Source organism: Ursus maritimus, unplaced genomic scaffold (assembly GCF_017311325.1).
Source record: "Ursus maritimus isolate PB19 unplaced genomic scaffold, ASM1731132v1 scaffold_9, whole genome shotgun sequence".
Lineage (NCBI taxonomy): Eukaryota > Metazoa > Chordata > Mammalia > Carnivora > Ursidae > Ursus > Ursus maritimus.
In genome coordinates, this window is record NW_024427107.1 from 20,614,903 (window position 1) to 20,635,996 (window position 21,094).

Genomic DNA, 21,094 nt, shown 5'->3' on the forward strand with positions numbered 1-21,094 from the left:
AGAATCCCTTTACTCCACCTTCTAACATCTGTCGCAAGAGTCGGATTACAAATCAACCCAAACGAGGCGATCAAGGGGTACATAAGAGAAGAGGGAACACAAGGGAAAGAAAAAACTAGTGGTTAGTCGTTGAGGTCATCAACAGAAATGATGACAGTTTCTTTATTTGACACAATCTTACAAAGGGATATCACGTCAGAAATAACATTAAACTGAATGTTTAATGTTTAAAAAAAAAAATTCTCAAATTTCCAAAATAGAAATCCTCTTTAAAGATGTAAAATAATACCCTTTTATTGTGCAATCTATGGAGACTTATTTTTAATATTAAACACAGTTAAGTACTTTCAATGAAGAAAACTATCCTTTCATCCCCCTTTTTTAAGTCATTTAATGCCATCAGAAATATTATCAGTGAAATGCATTAATTACAAACACTCTACACAATATATGAAGCTACTTATGCATTTTAACTAGGAAAATAAGTTTATCTTTGATATTTTATATTTAAGAAAATGACCTGTGAACTGCTCTTAATGTCTGTTTGTAAATCTTCTAAGATCACTGCAGTGAGCAAAAACGTTAATCAGTACCTATTTATGTGCTATGAATATATAGCTCCAATTATTAAATGATAAAAGTAGTCTAAGGCAGTCAGCAAATATCTCAGAAATCTCAGCCTAAATGGCTTTAACTTACAATTCACGCCAAAAAAACTATGTCAAGGAAACATTTAAGGAAAGCAACAATAAAAACTTGGCGAAAACACTGCATTTTTTAGGCTAAATGTTCTTGATGATTCTCTAATATATACAAGCACCCTAAAGGCAATTCAGAGATCCAACTTTACCCCATTAAAACACTGAAGTTTCCGAAGTGTCTCGAGTGTAACCTGATCATAATTGCTGTGAAGGGTAAGAGTTGACTATATGCTAAACCTTGCCATCTGTAGGTGCTTTAACATGACTCTAGTTTGGGGTGTTTTTTTTTTTTTTTTTTTTGAAGTAGGGTCAAAAGTTTACAGTACTTATTTCCAAACACAAAATCCTTTGACTTTATGTCATCTTTGAACAATTCTCAGAACAATTTTGGTATTACCCAAATATAAATTCACCTAACACTGAGCTCTATCCCCATATCTATTTCACATTCATATTACAGGTAGGCTTTAATGATGAAACAAATTGTGTTTATTTCCACATTTGGCAAAAGGATTGAATTTTCCCCCAAAATAATTTTCCCAAAGGCTCAGCTTTCAGAATACTAGTAATTATTCTCGTTCTAAGACTCCTTTAAGATACTGATAGCTTGTGACCCCAAAATCCGTATAGAATGTGAACCAAAAAGTATTCATACTCAGGACCTCAACTGCGTTGCTACTAAGTGAACTGTCCCATTATTCAGAATGCTCACTAACCCCACTCATTTCAGCTCCACTACTTACAACAGAAACATTGACGCACCACCTCACACCACTGGGATTCAGCGCTAAAGAACTGACAGCAAGTGGGACCAAAGAGATTTACAGTACACTTAAATCTATTAAAATTTTTTCTGCATATAAAAAGGCAATGCACGTCTAATAAAAAGCACATTTTACCCAGCCAGGAGATTGGCCTGCAGTGCTGATGATTTTAAGTCAGCAATCAATCCAAAATTTTTAAAAGGCACTAATGCCATTTTCTAAAATTCTCATTTTGTTTTATTTACTTCATTTACAGTTATCAAACTTCACTTGCCAAACTCTATCTTTAATGATTCACAAGAAATGTCCAGTAAGTTGAAATCATCACCATAAGTTCAGCAGGAGTAATGGGAAAGCATCTAAGGGTAGAATATAGTCCTTAAAAAGAAATAAGAAAGTACTAACAGTTCTATTCAGCTTATAAAAGAACCATACACCTAAAAAACACTATATAAGTCATATAAATTTGAGAAATATTTAAAAGAACACCTCTGAATCCTTCTTTTAAACCAAATAATCTGGCAGTACAAATGATTAAATCCTACTTAAACTATTTATATGTAGGAACCTGATATATTAAAACAAGCTGAATCAATGTGATATTATTCTAAAAACAAAACCCCCCCAAACCCAGCTAAATGAAGAAGTTCAGTGGAGAAAATATGAAAGAAATTTCAAATTAATGTTTCCAATTAGCAAGGACTTTCACATAGACTTAAAAGCAAAATTTCCTTTCCTGATTAATTAGAACATCAACACAAAGAACTAGACTCTTAACTGGTTATTCTTTCAGAGAACTAGGATGGGACAGATGTGGCAACCAGCAGACTACGGGTACTCCAATGAAAACAATTGCAAAAAAAAACCTCCCCCCAAAAAACAAAAAAACCTGTGTTACTAGATAGATGCCAGTTCCTATGCTTAAATAAGAACACTTTTCAAAGTTATAAAAGCTGTGTAGCTGGTGGTATAGCAGAAATATTTTGGCCAAAAAATAAGTTCACTCTGTTCTCAAAGTAACACTAAACTTTGCAAAGAGCTTTTTGTCAATTTAGATATAAGGCAAAATACTGACTGAAAAGACTTTTGAAAAGATCTAGAATTGTTCCTCTATTAATGATTTCCCTAATTATCAGAAACATAGTTCAACGTTTGCCATTAATTTAAATAGGAGAATTCTACAATTCACTCAGAGAATACCAATTTCTTCCTAAGATAAAAAGAGGCACATCCCTAATGTGAAATGAATATGCTAAATTAAATGAAAAGAGAGAAAAATTAAGAAAGAAATTTGGGGCAGGACCCATAACGGCACTGCAATTAAAAAGGTAAGGAAAGGAAATTCTCAGGAAAGACAAATCCTCTAGCCTCTAAGATGAGGGACTTGCTCTTAGTAGGGGGAAAAGATTCAAGGATAGCAAACTGGGGTGACTTAAAAAAGCAAATTAAAAAACACCACAGCAAGGATTTCTGAATGCCAAATTTTAAATGTAAGTACACCTACTAGTCTTAAAACAATTATCTGAAATTCTGATACGTGGACCCTTAAAATACACAGACGTCATCTACAAATACATGGCATTCTAAAATCTCTGGTAATTTTTCATTCTTAATTAGTCACTAACATTCTATTCTATCTTTTATTTTTGCTGTCTCATTTTACAAATAAAATCATTTTTAGAATCAATAACAAAAAACGATGATAAAACACAGATATACTGAAGCCAAAATATCATAAAACAATTTCTAAGATTCCTTCTAGGCAGACCCCTGGAAGGTTTCTCCACTTTGTCTTACCCTTTATTCCCCAATCCCAACCATGGGCACTCTCTAGAACTTCTCATTTCCTTGGTTTCCTTATTAAGATCAAAACATTTGTTTTTGGTTTTTTCCCTGATTGGTTTAGTGATTCTATAAAAACAAAATTGAGACATCATCCTAAGAGACAGAAAAATTTCTAACCACGAATAGAGATGGGTGTTATCTAAGCTTTTTGTGCTCATGATTTTGCAATATATGCAAATATCGAATCACTGTGTTGTATGCTTAAAACTAACGTTATGTATCAATTATACCTCAATTTTTAAAAAATGTGATAAAAGGGCCAAAATGGTTTGCAAAATGTTTTTGCAATAAAGTATAAATGACAGAAATCACCTCTAAGTTTGGTGATGCTCACCGTCCAATTTCCTTCTGAAATCCTATGGATTTATCTGTGTTATTTCACCTTCCATGGTTACGCCATGCTTTCTCTCACGCTGCATTTTTGCTCTACATTATTATGTTGTTGATATTATCCTTTGCCTCTTCTGTCGTTCCAAGTAATAATCTTCTCTTTCCTCTTAAACTCAGAGTTAGGGGAGAAATTGTTTACTTGGTCTCCTTTGAAGATGTGCAATACACTAAATTTTTCAGTAAAATGAAACAGACTCTAAAAGTTTTTTAAAAGACCCCCCCCAAAAAAAACCACCTCTACATTTTAAAATAAAATCACTCCAAAATATATTGATTCTTTGTCTTCTTAAATGGTGTTCTTTGGTAACATATTAATAGCATCAAGGATTAGAGTTAAGATATGTTACTCCTAAATTAAATATTCCCGACATACTATTTTTAGGACACATCTATAAGTTATTAATTTTTAAATGTGGATATGTTGTCAGGACTTTCATTATTTCTTGTTTATGAATATATATCATAACCTATCCATACTCCTATTATTAGACATTTAAGTTTTTTTCCAGTTTTTCATTATTTCTTGTCATTTCTTGATGTATTCTATATGCCTGGTTCTACCAGCTGGTCTTTTGTTTTCCAGATAAGGGTGACTTTACTCCCATATTCATGTTTTTTCCAATAGACAATTCACCCATTTGGCGTGTACAGTTCAGTGGTTTCACAGAGTTGTTCAATCAACACCACAATCAATTTTAGAATATTTTCAAACTCTAAACTGAAACTACATATCCATTAGGAGTCTCTCCCATTTTCCCCCACTCCCAGCGCAGTCTCCCCTGGCAACCACTAATCTACTTTCTACCCATACAGATTTCTCTATTCGGCTCATTTCATGTAAATGGAATCATACAATATGTGGCCTATTAATACTAGCTTCTTTCACTAAATATTTTGTTCACGTAACATTCTGTAGTATGTACTACTTCATTTCTTTTTATTGCCAAATTATGTTCTGTAGTGCACATACACAACATTGTATTTATCTGTTCATCAGCTAATAGACATCTGAATTATTTGGGGCTCCTATAAAGGATGCTGTCGTGAACATTCTGCTATTCATAGTTTTGTCAATACAGAAAATCTACTAATTATTTTTTGCTAATGGGACAGTACAGACCATAGGGAGACTGGATACCCAAAAGAGACAAAATCAGGTTTTTTATAGGACCTACAATGATTCCTCCCTCCCTGAGCATTCAATTACTGCCTTCCTTCCCACTTGCTCTCATATTCCTCGGATCTCCTTAACCTCCGTCACCTCACCAGGACTACTTCAATAGCCTGAATGTGCTCAGCCTCCAGTCTTACTCTCCTCCAGTCCATTCGCCCCAGCGCAGGGTATGCATCCTAAAATACAACCTATCATCATTTCACCTCCCTCCATTAAATCCTTCAGGGGACCCCATGGCACTCAAGATTAAAGTAAAAACGCCTTAGCGAGCAAAAGACTCTTAGCTCATCTGGGCCCACTGGCCTCTACAACCATGATCTCAGACTATTTCTTGCATGTATAGGAACTACTTCAGTTAATGACTCTCACCACTGGACCTTTTTCCATGTTGCCCTCTCTGCCTGGAAATGCCCCCACCTACCCCTGTGGGTGCTTCCCTTAGCCACAGAACTGTTTATACCGTAGCTTTTTCAATGGCATCATCTCCATGCTAATGTAAGCTTCAAGGGAGCAAAATCTGTCTTTTCTTCCAGCTAGTGGATCTAGTACAATGAATGGCACAGAATGGATTCTCAACACCTATTTGTGGCTTTGATGAAAGACATGCTATTTCTAAGCATGCCTAATTCCTGTGAGTAGACAGGACTTCTCTAAGTTCTGGACTTGGAAAAAAAAAAACATGAAAAAACACAAAACACAAACCTTAATCTTGGCCACCTCTCTCCAACAGAGGCAAGCAGCCCTTCGCTGTAAGGTCATATGGGCTCCTATTCCGACCGACAGCCATCCTTTCATACACCCCCTAGAGTGAGCAGGTGACATACCAAAATGCTAGCTCTACCCCTAGTTCCTTGTCATGACTGGTTCTGAAATGGGCAGGTAGTGTGACCTGGGCCAATGAGTTGTTCCTGTGATTTTCGCTGGAGTTATTAGGGAAAAAACCACTCTCACTAAAGGGGAATACTGGCTGTTAAAATGATGTAAGCTGGAGACGCTGCTGACCTGCTTTGCTATCACATGAATTCCTAACTGAAAAAGAAACACAGAAAAAAGTACAAAAGAAAGAGAGAAGGTCCTGATGAGATCAATTAAGTCCCCCCCCTCCAGATGTACCCAGAGCTTGGGTAGCCTTGGACTTCCCACTTATCTGAAGAAATACATTCCAATTTTGCTCATTCTGTTTGATCTGGGTTTCTTTTGGGCAGTCATGAGTCCAGGACTACACATCAGGAATCATCTACCTGTATTAGCCTATAATTAGGCATCAAAGTAAGACTGTACCTACCTGTCAATGATCTGCCATTGCGCACAACATTTCTACGGTTTAGAGCCCAAAGACTATGCCCTGTTCCTAGGGATGGAAAGCATGACTTCTAGTACCAGAGCTGGACTCCTACTACTTCCTCCGGTGAACGAAACAATGCAAGTAGGTTGCAGAGCCAGGGCAAAATCCTAAACCCTACGGAAGCTGGGACACCTGAAGCCTTCAGAAGGATAGAAGCCAGCACGAGAATTAGCCCAACTGAGAAAAGACCATGATTCTGTGGGAATTCATGCTACTTGCTTTAATCCTCAGGTTTTTTGTTTTGTTTTAACCTACACAAGTATGGGTAAAATCAAAATTCACCTGTTTTCTAGGGAATCCATTTGGTAAAACTGAAAGATCGGGTTTGGTTATGTAAAATTCTTCCCCAATTTCATGCAAGATTTTATACTTGGTACACCAGCTGCTTCCCTATGAGTGAACTAAGAAGGGTGAAGCCAGTTTTCTGAATAGAGTGTTCATGAAATATTACAAAATTGGGTGTTCATCTAAGCTAGATTTCTTTTCTTGGAGATAGGGGGAAGGTACTGAAATTAAGACATTACCTTTGTCGTCAGTGACTAGTAGAATATAGTAGAAAGAACAGTATGACAAAGAAAAATCAGAATTGGGTTTGAATGCTAGTATCTACACTAGCCTACCAGACTCCTGAAGAATGGTTTTGCATAACACTGTTGGCGGCTTCCCACTCCATATGTAATACCAAAAATGAGAAGCCAGTGTTGGATGGGTGTGAAGAATACCATATCACTTGTAGGTACCTGCGGGGGGAAGAGGGGTAGGAGGAGTGGCACATGTACCAGCCATCCTGGCTCTGAAAGCATCTAGAGAAGACGCTAACTAAGCATCATCAGCCACTCATTAAAATTTAGGAGTGAATATACTGTTAGAAATTCCAGATATGAAAGACATTTCTATAGCCGTAGGAACTTAAATCCCTCTTCCATCAGGGAGCATACGCAGCTGGTAACATAGAAAGCATTATGTTTGTGGTCTCTAGTACAACGGGGGAAAGGTAAGTTAGCTGCAAGTGGCCAGACAGAATTCTCAGAAAAGCCTCTATTGGAAACTCATCATCCTGAGGGGTTTTGTGGGATGGGAACAGAATCAGAGACCTCCAAGAAAGAGAAATGGAGCCTTCTGCTCACAGTGCCTTGCCTTAACACCAGGCAACATTATGTGGTCAAAGCCCAGGGCTAAATGGTTTGAATACGGCGGGTGTTTTCAATATGTTCCATAGTTACAGTATCAGGTCTGAAAAAGCATTCAGCTTTAAAATTTCAGGTTTTCTTACCTGTGAAATGGGTAAAACCACTACTAATCAGAATGTTCAAGAATTGAGCATTCTGTAGCACTGGAATCCCATCAACAAAAAATAACCCTTATTTCTGTGTGTCATTTCTAGCTACTCTGGCTGTAATGATCTAGAAGACATTGACAGTTGTACCCATGGGTGGGTCAGTCGGTTAAGCATTTGCCTTCGGTTCAGGGTCCTGGGATTGAGTCTGGCATCGGCCTCCCTACTCAGTGGGGAGCCTGTTTCTCCCTTTTCCTCTGCCCCTCCCCACTGCTCCTATTCTCTCTCTCTCAAATAAATAAAATCGTTAAAAAAAAATGTTTATTAGAGGACATAGTAGAGCTGTAGACTGAATAGCAAGATAACCATATGGTCAAGAGGGTCAAGAGCTAGAGAGCAATGGACCCAGTGTCCACCACCCTTCCCACACTGTGTACCTGCTGTAGTACCTTATTTTACATCAATCAATAATACACTGCTTTGTAACCCCATTTATGTAACTTAACGTTTGCCATTTGTCTTACTACAATGTAAGATGTATACAGAACAAAGTTCAAATAAAATGTTTCTATACACTTAAAATATTCCAACGTGTGTGTACAAAACTGTTTCAGAAATGAATATAGACTAAATTGGAAGATTCTGTCAGTTGTCGGGGGAATGAAAAAAAGCCAGGGCTTACAACTAATCAGGAAGTTCCATTTGTACCACTAGAGGAAGCCTAAATTATTCTAGAGAGAGATTAGATTTGGGAAATATATAGTCCCAGGTTCAAATTCTAGAGCTAATTATACCTCACTATCTGACCTTGACTAATCTCGCTGAATCTCAGTATTTTCATCTATAAAATGGGGATAATTTCTCTCTCCCAAGCTGATATTAAGAATAGAATGAAATTAAATATATATTAAGTACTAGCAGAATGTAGGTATGCAAGAAAAGCTTCTTGTTTAAAATGTGCTTATATTCTGATATAAAAATACTATTTCCACATTTTATTTTGAAAGGATGTGGTCAAGTTGTTATTAGAGTATATGGAAGTTTTTAAAAGACTTAGAGACTTAACCATGAATTACAGTATAAAGACTCAAAAGTAAAATTTTTAGAGCTAAATTTAACCACTGATTTAAGAAACAGCACGAATTATCAAAACACTAAAAGCATACTTGACAGTATTTATTAAATTATAACTTCATCATGTATATGCTTCAAAACAGCTTTACAAGAAAAGAGAAAAAGGAAAATGGCAGCTGTGAATAAAGTACATTTGAGGTGGTAATTAAAACCTTTTTGTATTCATGGTAAATGTGATTATATCACAAAAACTCATAAGCAACTAAAAACACTACACACTAATCTTATAGAGCAGGTATAATTTCCCCTATGGAAAAAAAACAAAACAAACAAAAAAACCTAGAGGAAATCTGAGAAAATGGGTGGCCTAATTTTTTTTTACATTTTGTAAAATGCAAATGCTATGTCACTTAGGTCACATCATGGTCATCTGAAAATTAAGAGTAAACATGAAATAGAAACTGTACTTCAATATAAATTAAGCTTTTAAAAAGTAATTGAAAGGATTCTCTAGTCACTCTAAGAAATATAATTTTTTCTAAATAAAAATTGGAAATTTGCTTTTGAATTGAAAATGTTCTTCGCTTTGTGTGAAACAGTCCTAAATAAGCTTATTATGGGAACCTCAGGAATTCCTTTTTTAATATTTTTTAACTGAGGGAAAGTTTGGAAGTTATTTTTCAAGAAAAGAACATGAAAAAAAAAAAACCTGGGTTGGCCCCTTTTTCCATCCTTCAAACAAAAGAACCCATATTAAATAGATTTGTGTGTAAACACGAATCTCACTGCATGAATTATCTGTGTATTTGAAGCCAAGAACAGCTTAGTATCATTTCTGTGACCTGCATTTTCCTCTATTCATTAATGTCAAATAATCATTTCTGATACACAATTTAGCAACTTTATGAACTTTCAGCATCACTAGTTGCCACAATGATATGAGCCCACAGGCCCTACTGGGAGGGAGCAGACAGCAAACAAAATGCTAAGCCTTGGTCACCTCCTTACCCATACCTAGTCAGTTTGAAACTTTATTTTGAAATTACTAATCTTTTTTGCTGTTGTCCTTTACTTTTTAAGAGAACAAACTTTCACAGGCAAAACACTACCAATGTGCACTGTATGAAGAATACTGTGTTAGTGTTTATCCTAAAGCTCGACCACCACAGACACTGAGTTAACCATCCTAGAGGAGCATGACTAAGAGTCTCCATTCCCTATTCTTTCTGTTGTTCAAACGAGTCCAGTAAAATCTACTTGCCATTTCTCTCCTCTGCGGGACAAGACACCCGAGGATGGTCCTCCTCAGCTCCAAGGGACATGTACTCCATCTAATAAGGTCTTTGATTAAAGAGAGAGAGAGAGAAGGGGGGTGGGTGGGAAGGAAAACAATGCCTAAACAGCATGGTTGATCAGCAATGGTTTCTGTGAAAGATCTTGATCAACAAGGGGAAATGTGGAAGAATTCTGATCTAAAATGGAACTTGAGGGGGCACCTGGGTGGCTCGCTTGGTTAAGTGTCTGACTCTTGGTTTCAGCTCAGGTCATGATCTCAGGGTCGTGAGATCAAGCCCCACACATCAGGCCCGTGCTCAGTGCAGTCCTGCTTGGGATTCTCTCTCCCTCTCTCCTCCCCCACCCCCCTCCCCCCACTTGTGCTTGTACTCTCTCAAATGAATAAATCTTTTTTTAAAAAAAGATTTTATTTATTTATTTATTTGCAGAGAGAGAGAGAGAGAGAGAGAGTACACACAAGCAGAGAGAGGGAGAAGCAGGCTCCCTGCTGAGCAAGGAGACTGATGTGGGACTGGATCCCATGACCCTGGGATCATGACCTGAGCCGAAGGCAGATGTTTAACTGACTAAGCCACCCAGGTATCCCATAAATAAAATCTTTAAAATGGAACTTGAGGACACGAAATGGAAAAATCTTGTGCATGTGCCCTCAGAAGAATGGAAATTTAAGAATCAAGGACTGATTTCCATTAAATGTGTGATTTAGAGAAGACTGAGACTTACCTCCTAACCAATTAATGTCCTCCCAAGAATCTCTCCCAATCTTCAACCCAACAAACTTACTGCTTGGCCTCTGGCCGGACTTCCCCCTCTTTGCATTCTGGCTGGACTTTCCCCCATTTGCATATAAGTACACCCCACCTAAAACCCTCAAAAGACTCACATGTAGCCTGTTACAACAAGCATTTCCCAAGCTGCAATTCCTCTACTATTCCCAAATAAACTCAGTTGCTGGTATTAAACAACAACAACAACAACAACATTACCAATGACAGCTTAGGTTTGAATCCCAATTTCGCCTCTAATTAGCTAATAAAAGCAGATGAGGATCACTGGGCAAGTCAACTGAACCCCTCAGTGCCTTTGTTTCCCCATATCTAAAATGATAACATAACAGCAGCTACTCAATAAATTTCTTTTGAGAACTATGTGGATTATTATGAGAAGAGCTTAGAACACTACCTGGCACATGATAAGCACAATACCCATGTTAGCAATTATAAAGATCTTTCAGTTCCAAGGACTTTCTACTCCACTCGTACTATGGTTGAAACAGGACCTACATTGATAACACTTGTTTCCAGATCCATGTCTCTACATTGAAACCCCGCTGATGATTGTTCTATAACTAAGAAATGTAATCAAATATAAGCAAACTACACTTAATTAAACAGATGACTTAAATATATACCTCTTAATTTAAGTTCATATCCTCATTTCTACCTGTTTGGGGTTGTATCGTGATTGTTAATTTTTGGTAATATAGTGACATTATTTAATTAATTTATTTATTTTAAAGATTTTCTTTTTCAATGATCTCCACATCCAACGAGGGGCTCAAACTCACAACCCCGAGACCAAGAATCATGTGCTCCGCCAACTGAGCCAGCCAGGCACCTATAGTGATATTATTTTAAATAAGACAAATTTATATATTTAGTAACACTGACACAGAAGTTATATGTACATATATAGACAGCTGTAATGTTAAAAATATTCTGTGAATAAAACAAAAAAAACATTAACTGACATGTTGCTCTATATAATGAGAAAAAATAAAGTAGGATATTTCTAACTCAATTTTCTTCACATCTTTGATTTACATCTTTTGAGCATTTTCTTCTGACAAAGCTCATTTTGCAGTATCTGATGGGATCAGTTAATCAAAACTTCCCTTTTTTGAGATCAGAATCATTTTTCCTACTTAACTAGTCTAGAAAGAGGCACAAAACGTCTTTGCAACTGTTACAAGATTCAATTAAAAGCAGATGAGTTGAAAGACACAATTGTTTCACTATATACATTATGGCCTAAGAAATAAAATGTGAATACTTTGAAAATAAAAAGTGGTTTCCTTTCGATTTTCGATCAGAGAATTTAGACACACTCAGAAATTCGATCAGAGAATTTAGACACACTCAGAACATACTTCACATTCTGATGCAAAGAATTTATCCAGGGTTTAAATGGATACAACACATGTAAAGGCCAAGAACCATGTCTTGCCAAAAGGAATAGTAAATGTTTGTTTTTCCTTTTCTCTCTCTATCCCTCAAGGTAATCTATATTTATCTCTGCTTCAAATCACTGTGAAAACTTTAACTACCTCATGAAACCTCAATGTGTTATATAAACAAATGATCAGGTATATTATTTTCATAACCAGCCCTTGTAATTTAGTAGGAAATACGACCCTTAATCAACAGAGGCCTCAATAAAAAATAATGACTTAATTAAATGAAACACTGAAGGAGAAGTACCACAATAAGCCAAAGATACCAAATGTACTGGAATAAACAAGTGATAAATAAATGCCTCTTATTTTCTATCTCTAAAATAATAACAAAGGGTCAAGAAGTAAGTGTACAGCTCCTGGTGTGGCAGGCCTAGACTCAAGGGACAGGGACTCAGGGACTCGAGGACTGGATGGCGGCATGTCTGTGGAACTGCGGCCAGCACAGCAGACAGGTTTTATTAGGCTCTGAGGTTGAACAGCTTTGGTGATAAGCCACTGTGGTGTGAAAGGAGAAAGGTTTTTGATTTTTTCGTTGGTTTTTATTTTTTCCTCTTAAAAATAAGGAAGAAAAAAATCATAAGATGGGAAATAGATAAACAGGGTGAGTGCACATTATGGTTTAAAGCAATGTGCACTGACATTTAGGATATGTTAAAATAAAAATACATTCAAAAAATAACAGCAGTCTTTTACAAAAGGTTATTTTATATTTTCAAAAGATACTTTAAAGAGAAAGTTTGAACCTGACCCTGACATATCATATAAATATGTCAGTGAACAAGTTCAAAGAAGCAATAACGTACATGTAAGACAATAAAGATTTTATGAAAATTTGTGTGTATTTTGAAGTGGTAGCAACATTAAACATCTAATGTCTACATTAGAGAAAATCTTAAGTGTTCCAAAGCATCTAGTTGCAAAGAAAACTCTAGATTCCACTAGGTTAATAAAAAAATCTATTATTGTATATAAATAATGCTCATGAAACAAGCCTAATTTGTCTAACAGATGTTTAATTTAAGTCAAAGGAATTTTACATTTCTGTTCTATTCAAATATAATAGCACAAGTAACAACAATACAGTTTCAAAACACGTTCGTTCAAAACTATCCTCTATTTTCACACTCTGTCTTATAACCTATGAAACAAAAGTTTGTTTTCTGGACTGTAATAAAACTGCCATATAAAAGGAAGAATTAGAAATCTAGATCAAATCACTTTTTTTTTTTTTTTTTTTGCCAGAGAGAGAGACAGCACAAACAGAGGGAGAAACAGGTAGAGGGAGAAGCAGGCTCCCCGCTGAGCAGGGGGCCCAACACCGGCTCTATCCCAGGATCCTGGGATCATGACCTGAGCCTAAGGCAGTCGCCAAGCGCCCCTAGATCAAATCACTCTTTGACAAAGAACTGAAAGAAACTGGGAGATCAACTGTTTCCCTTTTGCCCCTACTGTCACTATGCTAATTTAAGTCACCAATTCAATGATTATGACACAGTTGTTTCTTCTGAAGATATTATTTTGTAGTTTGAAGTCAAGACTCACAAGTCTTGGTACTCATATAAGGCACTGGTAGGTTTAAACTTCCCCATTCATCTTTCCACTGATGTTCACTCTGGCTTATGACACTTCTGCCTTTTCAGTCCTTTTCACTTCTCAAGAAGTACAACAAAAACTAAGCTCCAACTCTGTGATATTGAGAGGTAGCAAATTTCCAGACCTTTAGGTCAAGGCCACCAAATGTCAAGTATATGATTTTGCTTATAAAATTTATGTAACTAGCACCAAAAAGTCAAAACTGTTAAAGAAAGCAAAGTCTCCAAATTAATCAATTCAAAACCAATTCAGTATCTTTTAAATACTTCAGAAAGAAAGAAAAAAGGCAGTGAAGGCAAACAATCCCATAGGCTAGGATACCACAAAAATCAACCTTGCATGCAGACATATATTTAAGAAATCCTTCAAAAGTGAACTACATACATTTATCGTATATGGCTAAATTCCCATTAAGCCATTATTAAGTGCGAAATACATCTTATTCTCCCTTCACTCTTTTTGGATGGGAAGGCAGGGTGTAACTAGGACAAAAAATAGATTTCCATTGACCGTAGACACCCATGAATCATTCATGAGGTAGCAAACAATGCTTAGACAGCTTAATGCATGGAAGTAGGTGAAAAATCACAATCTGCAAAATTTGCCGTTAACTTCTCTGGATTTCCTCAGTTTATCTGAGTCTTAAGCTAGCCATAGAGGTCTCAATGGAAACATCTATATCCTAAGGCCAAAGAATCACAGGGAAAAAAAAAAAAAAGAAAACCTACTCTGGAAAATTTCATAAACGAATGTTTAATTTATCCTTTACATCTAGATATTGTAAACAGTGGAGAATAACATTAAATGATTTGAGCTTCAAAAGTAAACTCTGAGGTGTTCAATGGAAGCAGCCTGATCTCTTTGCTATTTTATCTTCCTCAGATTCTGGCAAGGTCAACGGACTCAAATTCAACACCTACCTAGAACACAACATGTGTATCTGTCACTTTCCTTCCAAAGCGAGAGTGAATAGCATAGCTAAAAAGACTATACTAACTTAAAATCAAATGCCATGTATTCCTGAAGTTACTATGGTAGCACCTATGTGAAATTTTGCTTACTGGGGATCTTCTCCTTAAAGCTAACAACTCTACTATCCAGATAAGTAAGAGTAGACAGGTTTGAACTGAAATCTAAAGGCCAATAACAACAACAACAAAGCAGAAAAACACACTTTGCTAACAATCTATAAACCACTTCTCCGCATTTCCACGCACACATCTACCCATTGTACAGTACAGAAAACCATAGCTGAGAAATCAGAGTCCACTCTAACTTTTTCAGAAGATTCCCATTCTGGCGCTACCTCCCCTAAGACATGCTAACTTGAAAGATTTATACAAGGATAGACTGGTGATACTTTTAATTTTAATGATTTCCAAAAAAACACCAGCTACACCAACAGAAGTCACTCTTAGGAACTTCCAATTTAAAAAAGGATTCCTGGGACACCTGGGTGGCTCAGTTAAGCGTCTGCCTCCAGCTCAGGTCATGAACCCGGAGTCCCGGTATGGAGTGCTGCCTTGGGCTCTGGGCGCGCGTGCCCTCTCTCTCTCTTTCTCTCTCTCAAATCTAAATAAATAAATACATCTTTAAAACAAAAAGTATTCTCACAATAAAATGGCTCTAAACTGAAACTCAACTTTCTTACAATCTAAGAAACAGCCTTATGAATTTTATTTAAAAACATGTTTTTATAAATTGCTGTCTGCAATTCTAAATTTTGCTATTCCAAAATTTAAGTGAACCAGAAAAATCAGGTCCTCCCCCTATTTCTGGTATGTTTTTCAAGCAATGCACTACGCTTAGCAACATCACTCTGCTTGTCTATACCTACAGAAATAGCAAGGATATGGTTCTGAACAGATTGCCTAGATTCTGTGATTACCTCAACCTGACTAAGCACAACACATCGACCCCGGGGGAGGGGGGCGGTACGTACCTCCCCCGGAGCTCACTTTGAAAGCCTTGTGAACTCCATACAAACAAAACGTTTACTTAAGATAGATAGGTAGCTTTTTGTTGTCATTGCTGGTGCCTTAACCTCTACTACCATGGGCAGATTAAGACTTTTAGTAATAAAAGACACATAATTCAGAAATCAATGCTCATTTTTTTTCTTTAAAGAAAATTCAAAAAGCCAAAATTCAATGTGAAAACACTGAGCAAGGAAATATGGATTTAAGATTATAGTGATATTCCTTTTCCAGTTTAATAATTTGGGGTATGAAAAGTGCTAGTTCCCACAGCACTTAGCATGGTCTAGCACAATATAAATGATTAAGAAATATTTCCAAAAGGAAGGAGAATCAGAAGGAACAGGTCATGGCCCAAAGGTAAAACGAAGGAGGGGAGTGAGAAAGGAGAGTTCAGAGTGCTGAATGGATTTGGTTTTATGGGGAAAACTAGGCCAATCTGTTTACACTAGCGCGTACGTAAAAAAGGAGGAAAGTGGAATAGTAAAAATGCTTTAAAAACTGGCCTGTCATCCAAACAGTTTCCAACTGATGGCCTTCTGTCAATAACACTCACTGCAAGGCAATTTCGACCTCCCAGTAAGCCTGAGTTCAGCAGTCCGCTCTGCTCACTAAGAGCACAGCAGCCTACCCAGGGAGGCTAGGGTTCGGATTCCACCTCCCATAGTTAAATGACTGAGGGCATTTTGCCAACTGTCAAAATATTTGCTATTTTCCAGATCACAGTGCCTACCATGCTGACATTTCAAGGAAACACCACAAAGTAGCAATACAATTAAATGTCCGCAGATTTTGCCTGAAGCAAGATATATATATTTAAATGTTCTCAATGTTTGTTTATATTAATATCAATTTTCAGTAGATAGTACCCAAAGCCTCAGATCTGTAACTCAAATCAAGCTGCCCTGTCTTCAAAGGAATTTACACATCTCTTAGTGAAATCAGGCAGCCAATCACACATCTCACATCTATGAATGAAGAGGGCATTCAAAACCCAACAAATATATGTCATAGCCAACATGGACATAATTTCTTTTATGTCTTGATAGGCTTAATACAATTTTTAGTATTTAGTACACAACAACATAGTATATTAGTATTACAAGAAGTATATTACACTTTATTGTACTTTGGACAACTTCTCTCTCTCTCCATGTATTAGCATCAAAGAGTTTGGCTCTAACTACTGTGTGCAAACAATTCTTCACCCACCCATGCCCCACCCTGTTCTCTCACCCCAAATCTTCTGGCATACAGACAACAGACTTAGAAATAGAAATAAATACAAAGTACTTAATGATTCTACACTGAGTTCAGTTTTCCATAGTGAAGGGAAAATTACATTTCAAGGCTATATTGTCAAACAGATTTATCTAATGTTTGCTCCTGTTTTGACTATCAATTCTAAGAATATTTTACTGGCTAACTTTAAAAATGCTTAAAATGTGAGACTGGAATGGAAATACTGATGTAGCTATAGATTAAAAAGCACAATTTGGTCTGTTAAATAAATTGTGTCTTTTTAATTCAAACTACAGAAATACCTTTCCATATACTCAAATCTGATATTTGTATTTGTACTCATAGACACAAGCCTTTTGGAAAGCGTGAGGAAATATAATTACTCTAGTTCTCAAAGCAAAATTTTAAGATGTATTCAACAACACAGTCTTCAAGAACATTTTATCCACAATATTATACATGTAAGACTCAAAATATTTTTATATAATATGTCCTTCTCAACCCTGAAAAGAAACTAAAGAAAGCTGAAGTTCTATTTGAACCAACTCTGCTCCACCTCAAAGCCATGCCACTCCATTTCTTAAATAATTAAAAATATGTTGCCGTAGATATAAATTATTATACCTTTCAAGATAAGGGTTCTAAGTAATTCTATAGTCACTACGTTTCATACAACCTGTTCTAAGAAAAAGGATTCATCTACCAAGCTATAAATGCCACCTGTAAACTAATATTTCTAGTACTCCAAGGGATAAAGAATGCTGATTCACAGTGTACCACATTTATAATGGAAAAGGAATCCAAGTGGCATTCCCCCATGCGCCTCTTCCCCTTCCCCAAAAGTGAGCACGAAATGAAAGTGCCCGAGTAGAACTTTAGTTCCAACTTTAGTGGAATTGTTTAGGTAGTCATTAAATTTCAAATGAGTTGTCGTGTTTCACAGTTTGAAATGAAGGCTAAAAGTTAGGACCTGCTAATGAAATAGAAGCAAAATAATGTTTGACTTTTAAATTAATTTTGAAGTCTTCACTATCAACATGATTTTCCTACATTACACTTACTGCCACAAATATGCTTATATTCAGGGCTATTTAGACATAAAATAGAGCTGAGTGGTTAAGATCAAGGTCTCTGGAGTGGCAAATTGCCACTCACTTGATATGACCTTGGAAAAGTCACTTAACCTCTCTAAGCTTCAATTTCCTTATCTGTTATTCTAAAGATAACTCAAAAGCACTTACATAATGCCTGGCACACAGTAAGAAGCAATAAGTAATATCTGCTGTTATTAGTATTATCAAGCACTTATAAAATTAAATGTGAATAAGAAATAAAGTAATTTATAAAATTTTACTTAAAAAAAAAATCCTAAAGGTCAGAAAGCAGATCAAAAAAACAAAACATACCAAAAAGAAACAAACACACAAACCAAGAAACCAATAACAGCAATCTATAACTTGGAACATCTAAAGAAAACTGCCAAGGACACAAAGAAATTGGTCTGCTTATTCCTATAGCTATCTTTATTATTATTTTTTTAGGTGAGCTCAATGCCCAGTGTGGGGCTTGAACTCACGACCGAGATCAAGAGATCAAGAGTAGCATGCTCTACCAAACTAAGCCAGTCAGGCATCCCTCCCATAGCTCTAGAGTAATGAATTCAAACATCAACATAGACGGTGGGAAAATGACAAAAACATAACCCCAATCTAAAAACTAAAAATGACAAAAACATAACCCCAATCTAAAAAAACTAAGTAAGGAAGTTAAATTTTGTATCCAATGGCAGGTAGTGGGAAATTTTTATTTGGTTTTTAGAGATTTTCAATTCTCTCACTCTATAAAGATATCACAAAACATAGCCAATACGGTTGCATAATCCAGTAGGGAGGTAAGAAGCTCTCATATCTGCTTTAGGTCTGTCCGTTAACTTGATCATAAGAACGTTCTAGGGTACTGACAAAATAAATACAGAATTGGAAGCATTCCTCTGAATTCTATCCTGATTAAGCACACTTTAGTACATAAAATATGCAACACAGGTAATTTCTCAGAACATTTAAGAGCCATATACCTTAAGTACCTGATACAAATTAATTTCATATTTAGAAGTAAGTATAAAAATGACTTCTAGTTTGTATTTATAGATGCCGAGTTCAATGACTATGAATATAAATAAATTCTTAATATTTACTACCCCATAATTACTTTAAACAAACACTTATTCAGTCTTTCCTATATAGCAGGTGCTATCCTAAAAGTCAGGGATACCGTTTTTTTACCAGCACAAAAATAGTCTTCATGTTCACGGAGCTTATACTTTCGTTGGGAAGACTATAAAGAAATAAGACTATATCATGTGATCATAAACATCATGATAAAAATCTATCAGGGTTGTGTGTTAAGAAGTGACTGAGAAGCTATTTCAGACTGGCTGGACAAGAAAAGCCTGCTCATTAAATTTAAAACATTTACCTCCATTTGCTGCCAAAATCGATAGCAGCTATTCTTTTATTTATACACAAAAAGAAATGTAAACTTTTTGCCAGGCTGTGACATTATAAATCACCTCATCCAATGGGTATGTGTAAACTCTTCCCAAATATACACAGTAAACACTGATAAATAGATAAGATCACTTCACCTTCAAATTCATTTCTTTTTTCTTTTTTTTTTAATTTATTTATTTGACAGAGAGACAGCCAGCCAGATAGGGAACACAAGCAGGGGGAGTGGGAGAGGAAGAAGCAGGCTCCCAGCAGAGGAGCCCAATGTGGGGCTCGATCCCATAACGCCGGGATCACGCCCTGAGCCTAAGGCAGACGCTTAACGACTGCGCCACCCAGGCGCCCCACACCCTCAAATTCATTTCTAACACATTCCTACAGAATCTTTATAATAAAACAGAAATGCTGACAAATATACATTGTTTCTTATTTATATTCACTTTGTTTACACATTATTTTGCTAAACTATAAATAATTTTTAAATATTTGAGTTTACTTAAAAATCAAAATATTCCAACAGAAAGGCTTAATTTTGACTCACCTGTGCCTGTACACAGTGCAGAAGATCTATAAATTTGCAGCCAAATCCGAGAGAAATCTGCAATACAAACAAACAAGCAAACATGAATAAAAAGATGCAGAATCCTCTCGGACTCATTAGAGTGGATGTGATTTTTACAACCCATATACAAGGAACTCATTAATAACATCTCACCATTAAATTGCATGATAAATCAAGAAGTAGACTTGCTGCATTACTTCTATTTGGTTAAAAAAATGTAAAATATGTAAGGCCACATTTCATTGTGAATTATGAGGTATCTAGTCTACAAATTTTGAGTTCCTGCCGTAATTCTTACTACACTTCCTTGTAGCTGCTTAGGTCTCATCAGGAGCACTGAAGGCTGAGAAGAAGCAGAGACCCGAGATCCCTCTGTCCAGACTGCCCCCCTAGGACCAGCCCAGCGCCCAGCACACAGTAACACAGTGCATGGTAAATATTTGCTGAGTAAACAAATAAAATTCACATCGCAATCTTAATTTGCTGTGATTTATAGTTTACCTGTAAGGAATCAAAAGGCTTGAAATTGTTGAAATAAAAATCTAAGTCATAATTATTTAAAGAAGTTCCAAAGTGACTGAATAATTTATCTAAAAAAAAATCTTGAGTAAAATGATGCAAAAATGATGTTATTTACATTATATATGTGTGTATATATATATATATGACTACATACATAAATGACAATCTTAACAATTTGTAAGAGCAAATGTAGATAACAAAGAAATGAACACTTTCAATCATGAGGGCAGCTGCTCAACAAATTTCTTCTGGGTGTATGTCTTTGAGAACAAAGAGTTTAACTCCCAAAGACCCTGCAGCATTTTTTCTCACCTACATAAGAATCACTTCCACTGCACTGAAGAAGTTTGTTTCCCAGATGTACAGTGAGGAATACAAACAACAAATATGTGCTTATGCTATTTTCTGTGTATTAATGTTTACTACTTTAATCTGAAGAGTTCTAAAGGGGAGGAAAATAGGAAAAATTCCATTTTGAGTTTTACCAGGACCTGTGCGGTCTAGAGATCATCAAATGTAATGAAATGCAGCTAGGGTATTAGTCAGATATGATTCATGAAAAACAAAAGAAAATCTGTATGCAAATAAGAA

General features: G+C 36.1%; 1 protein-coding gene across 5 annotated transcripts in view; it reads right to left on the reverse strand.

Moving 5' to 3' along the window:
• Window positions 1–21,094, reverse strand: part of NCOA2 (nuclear receptor coactivator 2) — a 282,394-nt gene that overhangs the window by 162,524 nt on the left and 98,776 nt on the right. For all 5 annotated transcript variants that reach the window (XM_040625584.1, XM_040625583.1, XM_040625579.1 and 2 more), the window contains exon 2: window positions 19,961–20,017. The gene's annotated coding sequence lies outside the window, so the exon portion shown is untranslated. The remainder of the gene's footprint in view (window positions 1–19,960; window positions 20,018–21,094) is intronic.